Here is a 15,051-nt window from a genome sequence, read left to right as displayed (position 1 = left end):
CAGGCTCTGGGCTGATGGCTCAGAGCCTGGAGCCTGTTTCCGATTCCGTGTCTCCCTCTCTCTCTGCCCCTCCCCCGTTCATGCTCTGTCTCTCTCTGTCCCAAAAATAAATAAACGTTGAAAAAAAAAATTTTTTTTTAAATAAATAAATAAACATTAAAAAAAATTAAAATAATAGATTCCACCCTCTGAAGGGTTGGAGAGTCTAGATCTTTAATTTTAACCATTCCAAAAGGTATATAATAGTATCTCATTATGGTTTTAATTTGCATTTTTGTAATGACTAGAGATTTTGAGCAACTTTCCATGAGTTTATTTGCACTCAGTATGTCTTCTCTAGCAGTTTAAATATTTTCTTTAAATTTTTTTTTTCAACGTTTATTTATTTTTGGGACAGAGAGAGACAGAGCATGAATGGGGGAGGGGCAGAGAGAGAGGGAGACACGGAATCGGAAACAGGCTCCAGGCTCTGAGCCATCAGCCCAGAGCCCGACGCGGGGCTCGAACTCACAGACCTCGAGATCGTGACCTGGCTGAAGTCGGACGCTTAACCGACTGCGCCACCCAGGCGCCCCATCTAGCAGTTTAAATATTTTGACCATATTTTAAAAGTTTATTGGTCTATGTTCTCATTATTGAGATTTGAGTATTTTTATATCTTCTGATTACAACTTTTATCAGATAGGTGGTTTGCAAATATTTTTTCCAATTCTGTGACTTGTCTTTTTTTCTACTAATTGTGTCTTTCAAAGAACAAAATTCCTTAGTCCAATATATCAATGTTTTCTTTCTTCCAAAGCAAACTTTGACTAACTCAAGGTCACAAACATTTTCTCCTATGTATTCTTCTAGGAGTTATACTTATAGATTTTACATTTATGTCTATGGTTCAACGTGTCTTTTTTTTTTTTTTTTGGCAAGTGAAAAAATTTTATTTCATAGTTGTCTTTAAAACCACACAGACACTATGCTCTTCATATAAAAACATTAGTACAAATAATTATACTTTCTAGAAAATGATTATATAGACACTCTCAAAGAAAAATGCACACCATTACATAGTTTCAGAGAAGTTGCTTGGAAAAAACTCACATCTGGACTGATTCCTCAAACATACCATAAGACCCTGCATATTTTGGTGCAAAGTATAGATTATTGTCATCAGTACATGATCCTGAATTCTTGCACATTTGATAACATGCATAAGAACTGGTTTATGACTTAATGTTCCATTGGTTCACTAGCCTTTTCTGCAGGTTCATCAGCAGGTTGAGCAGGCTGTGCCTTTGTCTGTGGTCTTTCTTCAAGACCTTCCAGGAATGGAGATACATCATCATCATCATAAATCGTAAACTCCAAGTCTTTACTAAAAATTCCAATGGACACATTCTTTGTAGTTAAGTCCTGTTCTGCAGTGTCTCTTATAAGGCACGCAGACCATGTTTAACCAGTTCATTCATATTGCACTCCATAAACCCAGACATATGTCTCACCAAGTAAGTTCGAGCTCATTGAAAACAAGCTCCAATGGACATAGCTCTACAGTCGAAATAGCTAGCAGATAAGACAAGTTTGGAAAATGTGAGGGCCCATATTCATAACCAACAATAAGCAGTCCAACACCATATGGTCTCTGGCCATATCGTTGCGTTGGTATTTGGGTCTTGCTTTCAATTAGAGATACAAGATGAGATGCAGGAAGAGGTCTGTCAAATACAAATCTGGAATCCAAACACTCCTGGTGCATAAAATTACATAACAGTCTAGCATCAGCAGTAAGTCCCACAACTGAGATACCAATATGGTTGTCAACATGGAGAATTTTTTCTGATGAGCTGCAGGCTCTGACTATGCTGTCTTCAATGCAACCAACACTATGTGTTGTTGTTTTTGTTTTTTCTTCAGATCAACTGTGGCTGAACCTTGTTTGACAGCTTCCATTGCATATTCAATTTGATGATTCCTGCCTTGAGGGCTCCAAACAGTCACATGATTGTCCTACTGGTTGTGAAATATGGTTTTGGCTCTGGGCTTGGCTTTATGGTTCATTTTATCTTACTTTGTAAATGATATCAGATATTGATTGAGGTGTCAAAAGCAAACAAACAAAACAAAAACAAAACAGGGGCTCTTGGGTGGCTCAGGCAGTTGAGCCTCCGACTTTGGCTCAGGTCATGATCTCGCAGTCTGATTTCAAGCCCCACATTGTTGGGCTCTGTGCTGCCCACTCAGAGCCTGGAGCCTACTTCAGATTCTGTGTGTCCCTTTCTCTCTGCCCCTCCCCCACTCATACTCTGTCTCTCTCAAAAATAAACATTAAAAAGAATTATTCTAGATTCATTTGTTGAAAAGACTATCCTATCTCCATTGCATTGCACCTTTATTGAAAATCAATTGACCATGTATGTGTGAGTTTATAGATTCTCTAGTCTGTTCTCTAGATCTATTTATCTATCTTTATTTTTTTTTTTAATTTTTTTTTCAACGTTTATTTATTTTGGGGACAGAGAGAGACAGAGCATGAACAGGGGAGGGGCAGAGAGAGAGGGAGACACAAAATGGGAAACAGGCTCCAGGCTCCGAGCCATCAGCCCAGAGCCTGACGCGGGGCTCGAACACACGGACCGAGAGATCGTGACCTGGCTGAAGTCGGACGCTTAACTGACTGCGCCACCCAGGCGCCCCTATTTTTTTTTAATTTTTTAATGTTTATTTATTTTTGAGAGAGAGAGAAAATGCGAGTAGGGAAGGGGCAGACAGAGAGGGAGACACAGAATCTGAAGCAGGTTCCAGGCTCTGAGCTGTAGGTACAGAGCCCGGCCGGGGGCTCGAACTCAGGAACCGTGAGATCATGACCCGAGCCAAAGTCGACGCTCAACTGACTGAGCCACCCAGGAGCCCCTATCTTTATTCTAATACTGCAGTGTCTTTTCTGATTACTGAGGTTTTATAATCATTCTTGAAATCATGTATTTTTAGTTCTCCAATTTTGTTCTTTTTCAATTACGCCCAACTTGTTTGCTCACATCTTCCTTCTATCCCCATTTCCTCCTCTATCCCCCTTTCCTCCGCTTCTTTTTCTGGAGGGACACACTCAAACATTCATAACCTAAAAACTGTCTTTATCCATACTACTTTCTCCCTTTTCATTTCCATGCAAAATTTAGAATCAGTCTGTCAAATTCTACTCGGGGGGAAAAAAGCCTGCTGGTGTCTTGATTGGGATTGTATTGAATTTATAGATCAATTAGGGGAGAATTGAGAACTTAATATTGAGTCCTTTGACCTGTGGACACAGAATATCTCTGTATTTATTTAGGTCTAATTTTTCTCCCAAGTGCTAGACCTTGCAAATCTTTTGTTAGTCCCTAAGTATTTCACATTTTTTTATACTATATTGTGAATAGTATTGTTTTTTTATTTCCATTCTCAATTGTTCTCAATTAATATGTACAAATAAAATACATTTTTGTATGTGCATCTTGTATAATAAAACCCAGTTACTAGTCTTCATAGATTTTCTTCATATATTCCTTGGGGTTTCTACATAGACAACCCTATCATATGCTAATAGAGGCAGTTTGATTCCTCCTTTTATGTCTGTGTGCATTTAAGTTTGCTTTTTTGTTTTTTTTTTTTAATTTGAGAGAGACAGAGGATCCCAAGCAGGCTCCATGCTGACAGCTCAGAGCCTGATGCGGGGCTCAAACTCACAAACCATGAGATCATGGTTAACTGACTGAGCCACCCAGTGGTGGCTTTAAACTGTTTTTTGTGGGGGAGGGGAAAAATAAATAAGCTTTTTTTTTTTTTTAATTTTTTTTTTTCAACGTTTATTTATTTTTGGGACAGAGAGAGACAGAGCATGAACGGGGGAGGGGCAGAGAGAGAGGGAGACACAGAATCGGAAACAGGCTCCAGGCTCTGAGCCATCAGCCCAGAGCCCGACGCGGGGCTCGAACTCCGGGACCGCGAGATGGTGACCTGGCTGAAGTTGGACGCTTAACCGACTGCGCCACCCAGGTGCCCCAAGCTTGCTTTTTTTTTTTTTTTTTTTTTTTAACTTACTGAGTAGGCAAGGAACTACAGTATAAAGTTGAGTAGAAGTGATGAGACATCCTTGTTTTCTTCTTGATGTTAAGGGAAAGAATTCAGTCTTTTGAATTGTAGCAGTATATTTTTTTATGGTGCTCTTTATCAAGTTGGAGAAATTCTCTTCTTTTCTCAGTTTTCTGAGGTTTTTTTGTTTGTTTGGTTGTGGGGTTTTTTTGTTTGTTTTTTTTTTTTTTTTTTAGAGAGAGAGAGAGCACAAGAGAGATAGAATCTTAAGCAGACTCCAAGTCTAGCAAGGAGCCTCACACAGGGCTCCAACATGGAGCTTGATCTCACAACCCTGATGAAATCATGACCCCGACATCATGACCTGAGCCCAGATCAAGAGCCAGATGCTTAACTGACTGTGCTATCCAGGCGCCCCAGCCAAGATTTTTAATTAGGAATAGATACTCGGATTTATCAAAAGGTTTTACTGCATCTATTGGGATTATCATGTGATTTCTTTTTTGTCTTTTTGAATCTGTTAAAATAGTGAATTACATTGATTTATGACTGATAAACCAACCTCACATTTTGTGGATAAATTCCATTCACTCATAATGTAGTATTCTTTGTATTATCTTGCATTCAATCTGCTAACATTTGTTAATTTTTGTGTCTATGTTTACAAAACATGTTGGTTTGTAGTTTTCTTTCTTTTTTTTTTTTTAAGTAAGCTTCATGTCCAGCATGCAGTCCAACATGGGGCTTAACTCGTGACCCTAAAATCCCTGAGATCAAGACCTAAGCTGAGATCAAAAGTCAGATGCTTAACAACTGAGCCATCCAGGTGCCCTGTAGTTTTCTTTTAATACTTTGGTTTTGGCATCAGACTAATATTAGCTTTATAAACTCAAGTAAAATATTTTTAATTTTCCTTAAGACTTTGTTGAGAATTGGCATTTCCTTTTATGTTTGGTAGGATCCACTAAGTGTTTGGGCGGGGTAAGGAGAAATAATCAGTAGAAACATATAGACTTGCGGTTTAATTCATGGGAAAGTTTCAAACTATAAATTCAATTTAAAAAATTGCAGGGCTATTCAGGTTATCTGTCTTCTTGAGTGAGCTTTCACAGTTTGCATCTTGCAAGTAATTTGTCCATTTTATCTTAGGTAATTTTATTGGCCTAAAATTGTTCACAATAATCCCTTATTAACCCTTTATTATCTGTAGAATCTGTAATAATGTCACTTTTCATTTCTGGTATTAGTAATTTTCTTCTCTCTCTCTCTCTCTCTCTCTCTCTCTCCTCTTATCAGTCTGGCTAGAGGTTTATCAATTTTATTGCTATTTTCAAAGAACCAATTTTTGGCTTCACAGATTTTCTCTAATTCTGTTTTCTTTTTTTTTTCTTTTTTTTTTAATGTTTATTTATTATTGAGAGACAGAGAGACACAGAGTGTGAGCAGGAGAGGGGTAGACACAGAATCTGAAGCAGGCTCCAGGCTCCGAGCTGTCAGCACAGAGCCCGACACAGGGCTCGAACTCACAAACTGTGAGATCATGACCTGAGCCGAAGTCGGTCACCCAACCAACTGAGCCACCCAGGTGCCCCTCTAATTCTGTTTTCTATTTTACTGATTCCCACACTGATCTTTATTATTTTATTTACACTATTTACGTTGGATATAATATACTCTTTTTTCCCAGTTTCTTAAGGTGGAAGCTGAGGTCATTGATTTGAGAACTTTTTTCTTTTGTAAGAAGAGGTATATCTCCCTTTGCAATGCAAATGAAAATGTTTCATTTTCATTTTCATTTAGTTTTATATACTTTCCAATTTTCCTTTTGATTTTATTCCTCAACCCATAGGTTATTTAGAACAGTGTTTATTTTCCAAATATTTTGAGATTTTTGTCTCTTACATATCTCTAATTTCATTGGCATCAGTGAACTTATTCCATATGATCTGAATCCTTGTAAATTTCTTGAAATTTGTTTTAAGGCCCAGAATATGGTCTAAATTGGTAAATGTTATGTATGCATTGAATACAATTTGTATTCTTTCATTGAGCGGTGTACCCTATAAATAATGATTACATCAAATTGGCTGATAGTACTGTACAAGTCTTCCATTATCTCTTCTCAACTTCATCGATTATCAAGACAGAGGTATAGAAATATTTAATTATAATTGTGAATTCTTCTAGTTCTTCTGATAGTTCTATCAAAGTTTTTCATGTACTTTGAAGCTCTGTTTTATATGCTAAACGTATGGAATTACTATGCCCTCTCAATGAATTGGCCATATTACCACCATGAAATGACCCTATTTATTTCTAGTAATATACTTTTCTCTGTAATCTATTTTTGTTTGTTATTAATATAGCCACTCTAGCTTTCTTTTGATGAGTGTTACCTTCTTTGCATTTTCTCTATTTTACATTAAACATGTTTGGGTTATTATATTTAAAGTGAGTTTCTTATAGGAAGGCATATAATTGGGTTTTTTTTAAATTCTTTTAAATGTTTTATTTATTTTTGAGAGAGAGAGACAGAGTGTAAGCAGAGGAGAGGCAGAGAGAGAGGGAGACACAGAATCCAAAGTGGGCTCCAGGCTCTGAGCTGTCAGCATAGAGCCCAACATGGGGCTCAAACCCATGAGCTGTGAGATCGTGATCTGAGCTGAAGTCAGACGCTTAAATGACTGAGCCTCCAGGTGCCCCTGGGTTTCTTTTTAAATCCAACCTGACAGTCTCTGCCTTCTATAGGATGTTTAGACCATTTGTAGTTAATGTAATTATTAATATGAGTAAGTTTAAAATTACTTTCTTGCTATTTGTTTTCTGTTTGTTCCATCTGTTTTCTTGTTTCATTTTATTTTTTCTGACCTTTTTTTAGATTAAGTATATTATATTATTATGATTCCATTTTATTTCCTTTATTGACTTCTTAGCTATAACACTGTTTCACCTTTTAAGTGGTTGCTTTAGGGTTTGTAGTATACACCATTTACCTTCAAATGGTAACCTACCATTTTGAATAGCGTATGAGCCTTACAACAATATTCTACCATTTTCTCTCTCCTGGCCTTTGTGGTATTCATATCATACTTCTACATATGTTATAAATATTTATTTACCTTTCAATTATTGTTTTAAAAAGGCAATTACCCATTTTTCAATTTTTTTATTGTGGTAAAATTTACATAACATAAAATTTTTTATTTTAAGTATTTTTAATCATACAATTCAGTGGCATTAAGTAATTTACAGTATTGTATAAGCATCAACACTATTTTCAGAAATTTTAATCATCCCAAACAGAAACTCTGACCCATTAAACAATAACCACCTATTTCCCCCAAACCTTGGCAACCAGCATCCTATTTTCTGTCTCTATGAATTTGCCTCCTTTAGATACCTTATCTAAGTGGATTCATAAAGTATTTGTTCTTAGATACCTTATATAAGTGGATTCATAAAGTATTTGTTCTTTTGTGCCTCGTGTATTTCATTTAGCATGTCTTCAATGTTCATTTAGGTTGTAGTATGTATCAGAATTGCCTTTCTTTTGAAGGCTAATATTCCATTGTATGTATGTATCATATTTTGTTTATCCATTTACTCATCAGTGGACATTTTCATTGCTTTCACCTTTCTGCTCTTGTGAATAAGGCTGCTATAAACATATAGTATAATATATCTGTTCAAGTCCCTGCTTTAAATTCTTTTTATACCTAGGAATGGAATTTCTGGCTCATATAGTACTTCAATTTTTTTTAATGTGTATTTATTTAGAGAGAGAGACAGTGCATGCACGCACAAGCAGAACAGGGATAGAGAGAGACAGAGAGAAAGAATTCCAAGTAGTCTCCATGCTCTCAGCACAAAGCCTGATACTGGGCTCAGTTTCACAACTGTGAGATCATGACCTGAGCTGAAATCAAGAGTCAGACACTTAACCGACTGAGCCACCCAGACACCCCTGGTAATTCTATTTTTAATTTTTTGAGGAACTGCCATATTTTTTTCTGTAGTGGCTGCAACATTTTACATTCCCATCAGCAATGCACAAGGGTTCCAATTTCTCCACATTTTCACCAACACTTATTTTTTTTCCCTTTCTGATAATAGCCATCTTAATGGGTGTGAAGTATCTCATTGTGGCTTTGATTTGCATTTCCCGAATGATTAGTGATGTTAAGCATCTTTTCATGTGCTTGTTGGCCACGTATATATACTCTTTGGAGAAGTATCTATTCAAGTCCTTTGCCCATTTTGGAACTGGGTTTGTTCTTGTTGAGTTCTAGGAAGTCTTTATATATGCTGGATATTAACCACTTATCAGATATATAATTTGCAAATATTTTCCTGTGGTGATAGTTGTGATAGTTAATTTTATGTGTCCACTGGACTAGGCCACAGGGTACACAGACATTTAGCCAAATATTATTCTGAGTAAGTCCATGAAGATGTCTCTGGATGACATTAACACTCAAATCAGACTGAATTAAGCAGAATGTCTTCTCTAATGTGATTGGATCTCATCCAGTCAATTAAAAACCTGAATAGAACAAAAAGGGAGCTCTACCTCCCTGCCTTCCTTGAGCTGGGGCACCAGTCTTTTCCTGCCTTCAGACTTGAACTGAAACATCAGCATTTTTGAGCCTTGAGTCTGCTGGCTTTTTGACTGGAACTACACCATAGACTATCTTAGCTCTCCAGCTTGGCAACTGAAAATCGTGAGATTTCTTAGCCTCCATAATCATGCGAATCAATTTTTTATAATCTCTTTATATATATCTATATATATTTATTTATCTATCTGTGTACATATATATTCCAGTGTTCGTTTCTCTGGAGAATGCTACTACTACTAATACAGAGTCTGGTATAGAGAAAGCAGTTCTGAAGGAATAGAATCTTAAGGATAAGTTTTCTGAATTGGGTTTAGGGTTTCTGGAATTGGCTTTCTAATCTGATTAGATTTAAAGATGTGAATGACTCCATTTCCAGTGTTAAAGAGAGCACTGATAGTCCTTAACTTGGTCTGTCAATTAAGATATGTAAAATATTACTATTGGATACTCCTAGTTAATAGCTTTTAAAAAGCAAGAATCTGGGTGACTGTGTATATGATACTTTCAGACATTTTTGGCAAACTAACAAATATAATGAGATGGGTTGCTTGCTCCTAATGTCACTGGATAAAGTGGGGGAAAGAAAAGGATGAGCTCAGGGATACAAATTTCTAGCTCAAGCACGACATGAATGACCTGAAAGCTTCTTTGTGTGTCCTGAAGGAGACCCTTATCTCCTATAGCTGCATGGCTGAGATTGCTTAAAATTAAACCAAGAATCTCATTCTCTGACTGGATGAATTACAATGCAAGTTGAATTCCCAGCCTTGCAGGATGTCTACTGTTAAAGTGAAGACGTTGATTAGGAAGGAACAGGACTGTGAAAATTGGAATGGGGATGTGTGGGAAGGCCCTGATAAACCTTGGGACATTAAGCCTCTAAATTCTGATGAGTGTGCTTCACCAGGGGAACCACTTCTCCACCCTCCATAGGAGCAGCCTCTTCATATCCATGGGAGTGGCCTCTTTGCCCATAGTAGTAGTGGCCTCTCCACTCCTGTCTGAAGGGATTAACCCTTAATTGTCTGAAGACACTGTAATGACCTCTTTGAGGCAGGTGCCATGCAAGATAACACTGAGTTTTTTCCAGGAACCACACTCACCACATCTTTTTGTTTCTAGACTTATAACTATACTCAAATGCAGCAGGACACTAAAGGTGAGGTTCAAAGTGTGATCCATGAGGACATGCACTACACTCCAAAGAATGACTTGAGTTTTCTCATGTTTACAGATGGAAATCCAGGGAATATGTGTAGGAATGGGTATTAAGAGTATGGGATATGGGGGCACCTGGGTGGCGCAGTCGGTTAAGCATCCGACTTCAGCCAGGTCACGATCTCGCGGTCCGTGAGTTCGAGCCCCGCATCGGGCTCTGGGCTGATGGCTCAGAGCCTGGAGCCTGTTTCCGATTCTGTGTCTCCCTCTCTCTCTGCCCCTCCCCCGTTCATGCTCTGTCTCTCTCTGTCCCAAAAATAAATAAACGTTGAAAAAAAAATTAAAAAAAAAAAGAGTTTGGGATATGGGATATAAGAGTATGGGAGGAACATAAAGTTGGGTCAGGCTGAATTTATTGATATGGGCTCATTAACCAGAGAAATTGTATTTAATATTACAGCTTGGGGAATTAGAAAAGGTTCTAACTGGTTGATTGCTTGGTTGGTTGGTCAGTTGGCTGAAATGTGGACCAGAAGATTGCCCACAGTGAGAAAGAAACACCAGACTTGCCCTGGTTTAATGTAGAGGAAAGAATTCAAAGGCTTAGGGAGACTGGAATGTTACAGCAGATTTGTCACTTAGAACCTACTGAACCACTCCAGAGAAGTTCAAAAGATATACCTTTTACTGTGACTGTGAGAAATGAATTTATGAGAGAGGCCTGGGAATCCTTGGGAAGCTCTGTGATTGCCTTTCTAGTCCAGACCTTACAGTGGGAAACACAGTCACTGAATTGGGAAACCTAAGTACAATGGGAGTAATTAAATCCTGAGGTGACAGGGGCCAAGTTGTGGTACTCAACCACCAAAGGCGGTTGTGGTTACTGTAATGGACAGCAGAGTCAAAGCATCAATCAAAATGGCCTTATAAAGAACTATAACATTGGCTAGTTGATTACGATGTTCCTAGAAGTGAAATAGACAAGAAGCTTACTAAATTCTCATTTGAACTGTGTAAGTAGAATATTTCTAGGTCAAGTGAACAAAAGTCTAAACTGAATCATAAAAAGAGTCATGGCCCCTCAATCAGTTCCCAGACTTGAGCCACTTTACAGACCCAGAACCCTTTGAATAAAGACAAGGCTGGGTCCTTTGAGGAATGACTATGGTACACTGCCAAAAATTTATGGTGCACCCATCGTGTGATTATTTCACCAGATCTGAAATGCATAGATGGAATAGACATAATCAGCAGCTGGCATTATCCCCACATTGATTCCCTGATCTGTGGAATAAAGGCTATTATGGTGGGAAATGCCAAGTGGAAGCCACTAGAACTTCCTTTACTTAAGAAAATAGTAAACCCAAACCAATACTGCATCTCTAAAGGAATTGTAGAGGTAAGTTCCCCCCATCAAGGAAAGATGCAAGAGTGGAGATTCCCATCACTTCTTCATTCAACTTGCCTATTTAGCCTGTGCAGAAGACAGAGGGATCTTGGAGACTAAAAGTGGATTATTGTAAAATTAATTAAGCAGATAGTGACTCTAATTGCAGCTGTGTGCCAGATGTGGTTTCATTGCTTGAGCAAATTAACACATCCTCTGGTAGCTGGTATGCAGCTACTGATATGACAAATTCATACCTGTCAATAAAGACAACCAGAAACAGTTTGCTTTCAGGTGGCAAGGCCAGCAATACACATTCACTGGCCTACCTCAGGGACATATCAAGTCTCCAGTCTGGTAGATTCCATCAATGAAGCCATCTGGCATAGAGGTTTTTTTTTGTTGGGAAGTTTTTTATTACCAATTTGTTTCCCTTTATAGTTGTGTCTTTTCAGATTTTATATTTTCAGATTTTATATTTCTTTGCAATTCAGTCTTTATATGTTTTGTGTTTCTAGGAATTGTTCCATTTTATCTAGGTTATCCAATTGGGTGGCATACAATTGTTCATAGTACCCTCTCATAATCCTGTTTATTTCTGTAGAATCAGTAGTAATGTTCCCATGTTGGTTTCTGATTTCAGTAATTTAAGTCTTCTCTGTTTTTCTTAGTCAATCTAGCTAAAGATTTATCATTGTTGTTGATTTCTTTTTTTTTTTGAAAGAAGCAACTTTTGTTTTATTGATTTTCTCTTTTATTTAAAAAAATTAAAAAAAATTTTTTTTAATGTTTATTTATTTTTGAGACAGAGAGAGACAGAGCATGAATGGGGGAGGGGCAGAGAGAGAGGGAGACACAGAATCGGAAGCAGGCTCCAGGCTCTGAGCCATCAGCCCAGAGCCCGACGCGGGGCTCAAACTCACAAACCATGAGATAGTGACCTGAGCTGAAGTCGGACGCTCAACCGACTGAGCCACCCAGGCGCCCCTAAAAATTTTTTAATTATTATGTTTATTTATTTTGAGAGAGAGAGACAGAGTGTGAGTGGGGGAGGGGCAGAGAGAAAGGAAGACACAGAATCCGATGCAAGGCTCCAGGCTCTGAGCTGTCAGCACAGAGCCCTAAGTGGGGCTCGAACCCATGAGTGTGAGATCATGACCTGAGTTGAAGTTGGACGCTCAACCAAGCGAGCCACCCAGGCGCCCCTCTACTCTTTTATTTATGTCTGCTCTACTGTTTATAAATTTCTTCCATCTGCTAGCTTCAGATTTAGTTTATTCTTCTTCTAGTTCCTTATCATGTAAAATTAGGTAATTGACTTGAGATCTTTTTTTCATATAAACTTCCTAGAGTTTTTTCCTCTAAATGTCCCTTTTAGCACTGCTTTTGCCACATGCTATAAGTTTTGGTATGTTGTGTTTTCATTTTCATCCATACGTATTTTCTACTGTCCCTTGCGATTTCATCTTTGGCCCATTTATTGCTTAAGAATATGTCAATTTCCATGTACGTGAATTTTCTAGTTTTTCTTCTGTGATTGGTTTCTAACTTTATCTCATTGTGTTTGTTTTTTATTTATTTTTGGGACAGAGAGAGACAGAGCATGAACGGGGGAGGGGCAGAGAGAGAGGGAGACACAGAATCGGAAACAGGCTCCAGGCTCCGAGCCATCAGCCCAGAGCCTGACGCGGGGCTCGAACTCCCGGACCGCGAGATCGTGACCTGGCTGAAGTCGGACGCTTAACCGACTGCGCCACCCAGGCGCCCCTATCTCATTGTGTTTGTAAAAAATAATGCTTCATGTGATATATTTTTTAATATATTGATATTTGTTTTGTGGCCTAACATATGGTCTCTCCTGAAGAATGTCCCACATGCACTTGAAAAAACTGTATTCTATTGAAGTGTTCTGTATACATCTGTTATATCTAGATGGTTTACTGTGTTGTTTTAGTTCTATATTTCCTAACTTATCTTCTGTCTAGTTGTTCTGTTACTGAAAGTCACTTATTGAAGTCTCCCCCTATTATAGAACTATTTCTGTCTTCAATTCTGTCAATTTTCACTTCTTAAATTTTGAGACTATGTTATCAGGTGCATAAATGTTTATAACTGTTTCTTCTTGCCGTATTGGACCTTTTATTATTACCTCTTGTAATCTTTTCTGATTTAAAGTCTATTTGTGGGGTGTCTGGGTGATTCAGTTGGTCAGTTAAGTGATTGACTCTTGATTTCAGCTCAGGTCATGACCTCACAGTTGTGAGATCAATCCCCACGTGGGGCTCCATGCTGGGCATGAAGCCTGCTTGAGATTCTCTCTCCCTCTCCCTTTGCCCCTCCCCAACTTGCAAGCTTTCATTCTCTCTTTCTCTAAAATAATAATAAACAAATAAAAATTTTAAAAATAAAATGAGTCTCTTATAGGGTGCCTGGCTGGCTCAGTTGGTAGAGCATGTGACTCTCGATCTTGGGTTTGTATGTTTGAGCCCCTTGGTGGGTACAGAGAGTACTTAAAAATAAAATAAAATCTTTTATTTTTTTTCAGTTCAGGATGGTTCATTAGACATCATTTAGATAATAACCAGAATAGCTCCTTTGAGAAGTAGTGAAATATTTGAGTCCTGAAAACTTCAGTCTAGTCATAAACAAGATTGTTAAGGTATAGAGGAGTCTCTAGTTAACCAGCACGCTGTTCCCATTTCTTCAGCTTGACTGCATATATAAGAGCTCATTACAGTAATTCACTTTTCAACAGGAAAGATTGAAGTGATGATAGACTCAGACACTAACTAAACATAGGTCCCTGCTTCACATAGCAGCCTTCATTGACAGTGAAACCATTTTCCCCAGTGCTTGGTGGAGCTTCCTACATTAGCAGTATAATGAAATAGAGCATTCTTGCCCAGGAAACCTCTGCCCAATACAATTCCATGCATCTTGAAAAGCCAAAGATGATCTAATTTTTGACACAAAAGCTCATCAATGATTTTGCAGATGGAAACTGATTCAGGGAGATGAAATGATCTGTCAGAGGTCTCCTGATATTTCTGCTACACATGGTTTTGAATGCCTATACCTTTCTTGTTTTTCTCCCATTGAATTTCAAAGGTTCAGTTTCCCGCCTTTTAAGGATCTTAAGAAACTAAAACCAGCAGAAAGCTTCAAATCTCCTTTTAAAAACAGATTTGAGATTGTAAAAGCAGCAATGAGAGTGAAAGCTTTCCTCTATCAATGTTTCTTCATTTCTTTGTTCATTCATTTACCAGATGTGTATCTATTTTATAAACATTTCCAAACAAGCACTTCAGTATTGGATCTTCCCACTACAGAAAGTGCCTACCTCTGTGTTGGGACTTGAAGATCACCCAGTCCTGAGTGGCAATCCAGCAATTAAGGGGAAAATTCCTTATAATAATGTTTTAATAAGAAAAAGAAAACCCTGAGAAGTGTCTTGAAATATTAGAAACAAGTTTCCCTGGTTTGGAGCAACATGGCAAATATATTTCATTGCAGTTATGTCTCCAAAACCAGATGAAGATAAATAGTGCCAGTTCTCGACAAAATTGTGAGTTCTATCTTTGTCAGTCTTGATACCCTCATCATATACCCTTTTAATCCTTCAGCTGTCTTCTCTTATACTTCAAGCCTCCAAAGCTTTCCTATTATTCTCCCCTACCTTCTCTGCCATTCTGATTGTCTCCTGAATATCCATTCCTCTTCGTATAGCAGCCTTGTTACATGAGTGACAAAGATACATCTCCAGCTTCAGGAGGACCCTAATTGCTACAGCTAAACCTAATCAGCTTCAAGAGGACCTTAAACTACCTA

The 15,051-nt window shown here is 38.0% G+C and overlaps 1 protein-coding gene and 1 pseudogene across 1 annotated transcript in view; one reads left to right on the top strand and one right to left on the bottom strand.

Annotated features, from left to right (window-relative positions):
- The window catches only part of FAM186A (family with sequence similarity 186 member A), a 74,886-nt gene that overhangs the window by 5,599 nt on the left and 54,236 nt on the right, over window positions 1–15,051 (top strand). The window lies entirely within an intron of this gene.
- Window positions 1,195–2,049, bottom strand: LOC122473048 (annotated as a pseudogene).

This window comes from Prionailurus bengalensis, chromosome B4 (assembly GCF_016509475.1).
Source record: "Prionailurus bengalensis isolate Pbe53 chromosome B4, Fcat_Pben_1.1_paternal_pri, whole genome shotgun sequence".
Taxonomy (NCBI): domain Eukaryota; kingdom Metazoa; phylum Chordata; class Mammalia; order Carnivora; family Felidae; genus Prionailurus; species Prionailurus bengalensis.
This window is presented reverse-complemented; position numbering and strand designations above follow the sequence as displayed.